Source organism: Elephantulus edwardii, unplaced genomic scaffold (assembly GCF_000299155.1).
Source record: "Elephantulus edwardii isolate Elephantulus edwardi_28Jun2011 unplaced genomic scaffold, EleEdw1.0 scaffold00005, whole genome shotgun sequence".
Classification (NCBI taxonomy): Eukaryota; Metazoa; Chordata; class Mammalia; order Macroscelidea; family Macroscelididae; genus Elephantulus; species Elephantulus edwardii.
In genome coordinates, this window is record NW_006399755.1 from 6,034,365 (window position 1) to 6,038,534 (window position 4,170).

Below are 4,170 nucleotides of genomic sequence, written 5' to 3' on the forward strand. Positions count from 1 at the left end.
CCTCCTTCTCCAGCAGAGCATTAAACTCATTATTTTTTAATTGAGATTTTAATGAACGTCTATAGAGAACTTGGATTTCCATTCATTCATTGTTGTACATTTTCCTTCCTGTCCCCCCATAAACTCATTCTTTTTATGCCTTCTTTTCTAATTTACACGTTTAAAACCATACATTTTCTGTTAAATTTGGCTCCTAATTTGTTCATGTAAATATTTACATAAAGTACTTTATTATTATTTAATTCTGCTTATTTTCCAGTGTCTACTGATTTGCCCTTTAATACGTGAGTTATTGAGGGTGTAATTTAATATTTCCACAATTATGGGAACATTTTTTAGTTTAGTTTTAAATTAATTTCATGGTTATCAAATGAAGTGGTATGTATAGTGATGACTTTACAAAATATATTGAGATTTACATTATGGCTTGGTAGATGCATTAGGTATAAGGTGTCTTTTCATTCATTATGTTTTTAATTCCTTACAAAATTATTTCTTCTTTACAAGGTTTCCACAAGATGGATAATATGATTCAGATGAAAATATTGAAATATAAATGAGATAGTAATTAACTTCCCCAGGTTCACATACCTAGTTAGCCTCATGTCTAATCAGAGCAGACACCAACTGTAAACAAGATGATCAACTATATCATCAACTATAAACAATATGTTTGTTGCATACTAGTTGTGCTTATATTTCATTAGAAATTTTTAAACCTTCAGATCAAGGACTTATTGTTATTTAAAGCACTTTTCGTCTTAAATGTACTTTGTGCTACATAAAATGTTTCATACTTATTTGGTGTTTAATAGATGCTTGTTAAATTGGTCTAAACTGCTTACAGAAAACTCTGAGCCTAAGGCTAAAATCTAGCAAACCTCTGGAAGATTGTACTAAACAAGTAGTAGTTAATGAATACTCAGAAAATAAAGCAGGAATTTCTAGAAGTATTATTAAAAGTAAACTGAAAACACTCTTAATACAAATACTTAGTAGTTTCGATTTACTTAATATTAAAGTTAAATAGGGTAGGCTGAGGAAGAGTGACATAAAAAGTCAACAGAGCGATAAGACAAGAATAATGAGAGGAAAACCAAGTTAACTTGGGTTACAGATGCCAAGACAAGCCATTTCTAGGAGGGAAAGGTCAATAGTGATGTTTGGGTTTGATGTTAATGAAGGTATTAATAATATAAAGATAGAAATTGTGGGAAAAGTAGAAAGTTTCATTTTAAGAGTGTAGACTATGAAAATCTATAAGGGTAGATCTTCATTTGTACATTTCTGTGGCTGAAAACAAAATTCTACTAGCTTATTTTAAGTCATAACCAGGTTTAAGACAGTCGTTTTGGCTAGCTGTCCCTCACTTGCTCTGTAGGACTCACCTCATTCTGAGGAACTGTTCTATACTGAGGCCTACTAACTCTGTTATCTTAGCAGCATGTCATTATCTTAGTGTATTTTATCTTAAATATGTTAATGAACCTGTAATTTAAGTGTCTTATGCCCATGATCATATCTCGTCCTTTAGTCACCAGTTCTTTGCCAGGATTTGGCAATAGAAAGCTTTCAAGCAATATTTAACTGAACTAAGGAGTCTTTCATTTTAATTCTCCCCTGTCTTCCTATAAAGGAGCTCTGGTATATGTTTGACTGGTCAGTGGTTTGAATCCACTGGCTGCTGTGCAGTGGTAAGATGAGCAGTCTCCTTCTGTGAAGGTTTACAGTGTAGGAAACCAGATGGAGGGTGGCCATGAATTGGCACCAATTCAGTGGGCTGGTTTGAGGTTTTTCTGGTACCTTTGTTTAACTCTTCCTATATCTGCTTTTTATACTTATATTTTCTATTATAATACTTTCAATGCTCTAAAATTGTACCTACTTCCCATACATGTATGTCTTTCCTAAGAAACAACAATAGAGGAAGTACTTGTATTATTCCTTTTTTGCAATATTAATCAAGCTTGGTGCCTGTCATTCATTCATTGAAAATGTTATAATATCTTGAGTAGCTTGTTACTGTTGTAAACTCTGAGGATCCCATAACCCAAAACCTACTGCCATCAAGTCACTTCTACCTCATAGCAGTCCCCCATGTTCCCATAGGATTTCCAAGATTACAAATCTTTGCAGAAGCAGACAACCTAATATTTATTCCACTGAATAACTGATAGGTTCAATTGGCTGACCTTCTGGTGAGCAGATAAATATCTTATCCACAATAGTATCAATTATTATTAAATTTCACTTAGTTGTTTAATGAAATACAAACAGTCCTTAGGAAATGAAATAATGCTGGGAAAAGTGGAGGGTCAGTGAACAAGAAGAAGACCCTTGACACAATAGACTGACACAGTGACTGCAACAATGGGTTTGAGCATGGCAGAGAATGTGAGGATGATGCAGGAAAGGGCAAGGTTTCAATCTGTTGTTCATAGGATTCCTATGAGTTCCAGTCAACTCACAGGCACCTAACAATGACAACAACAAAGGCAATGACTTAAAAACTCACAACTGTATCAATATATACCATCATGACAGATGGAAAGACTGAAGTTGTCAAAGGTTTCATTTTACTTGGGTTCAGAGTCGATGCCCATGGTAGTAGCAGCCAAGAAATCAAAAGACCTGTTGCATTACATCAAAAACTCTCCAAAGTGCTCAAGAGCAAGGATGTCAGTTTAAAGACTAATGTGCACGTAATCTAAGTCACAGTATTTCACATGCTTCATATGCATGTGAAACCTGGACAATGAGTAAGAACTGAGGAAGAATTGATGCCTTTAAACTGTGATGTTGGCGAAGAGTATAAATTTCACTGTGGACTGCCAGAAGAACAAACAAATATGTCTTGGAAGAAGTTCAACTAAGGTGTTCCTTAGAGGCAGGGATGGTGAAACTGCCTCACATACTTTGTGCATGTTGCCAGGAGGGACTAGTCTTTGGAGAAAGACATCATGCTTGGACAAGGATCAGCAGAAGAGAGGAAGCTGCTTAAGAAAATGGGCTAACACCGTAACTACAATGGCTTGAGCATGGAAGAGATCATGAGAATTGTGCAGGATAGTCGTCCTGCTTTATTTTCTGAAAGTCAGCTGACTGGCTGGATTGCTGGAGTCTCGATGGCAGCTCATCTTGATGGCAGTCAGGCAAGGGAAGTTTCAGGGTTCCTTTTTGTTGTATGTTACTGTTCTTTTTGCCCCTCAAGAGTGGGTGGCACTTAAGCCTGAGACTAAGGGTAAGGATGGAGGCCTGATCGAGGGTGTAAATCTTTATGTGAGGAGACAGCTCATCTTTCTTCTGTGGAGCAGCTGGTGGATTTAAACTGCTGACCTTTCTGTTAAAAGTGGAACAAATAAGGCATTATGTCACTGTTCAAATTCTATGCAATCCTTTGTGCAAGATTTACATATCTTGTTTTATGCTTAGGCAGCAGGTTTCAGTGTCTTAGTGAACCTATAATTACTTTATGGGGTTGTTTTATTTATTATTCTTTTTAGTATATACAGTATCAATTGGTGTTGTGTACAGGAAAAACAGAACTGGCTTTAATTTGCTATACAACCTTAGTTCAGTCACTTCTTCTACCTGATTTTTATTTTACTCTCTATAAAATAAAGGGATTTTATCACATAATTCCTAAAGGCTTTTCTAGTGATTAAACCTGTTGTTTTTATTTCAGTTTTGGCTATGATCATACTAATTCTGAGATAAAGTAGAAGTAAAGCCTTTTAAGGTTTCTAAGATCATAGAAATTTGTTGTTATTTTGTTACCCCAATCTGCATCCTTGTACTAATAGCTAGTATGAATTTTTTTTTCCTTCCTGCCCATCCCTTGCCTACCCCCCACCATTCGTTTTTCTCTTGAAAGAAAAAAAAATGCTTTCATTATTATACATTCCCCCAAGCAGTGCACTTTAATATGCATTTCTTTTTATGTAATCTTTTTTAATGTTTACTGTTTTTATTGTTTTTTTTATTGTTTTTTTTATTTTTATTAAATTTTATTCGTTTTAATGAACATTTACAGAGATTTGGGGTTTTCATTCATTCATTCATTGTTGCACTGTTTTCTCCACTCTCATCCCTAGTTCGTTCTTCTTCCCCCACCCCAATGTCTGTTTTAATTGTCCAATTGCCACAGTGCTTGTCAAAGCCAGTTCTGAT

The 4,170-nt window shown here is 35.2% G+C and overlaps 1 protein-coding gene across 1 annotated transcript in view; it reads left to right on the top strand.

Moving 5' to 3' along the window:
- Window positions 1-4,170, top strand: part of LOC102862324 (chromosome unknown open reading frame, human C1orf185) — a 36,004-nt gene that overhangs the window by 814 nt on the left and 31,020 nt on the right. The window lies entirely within an intron of this gene.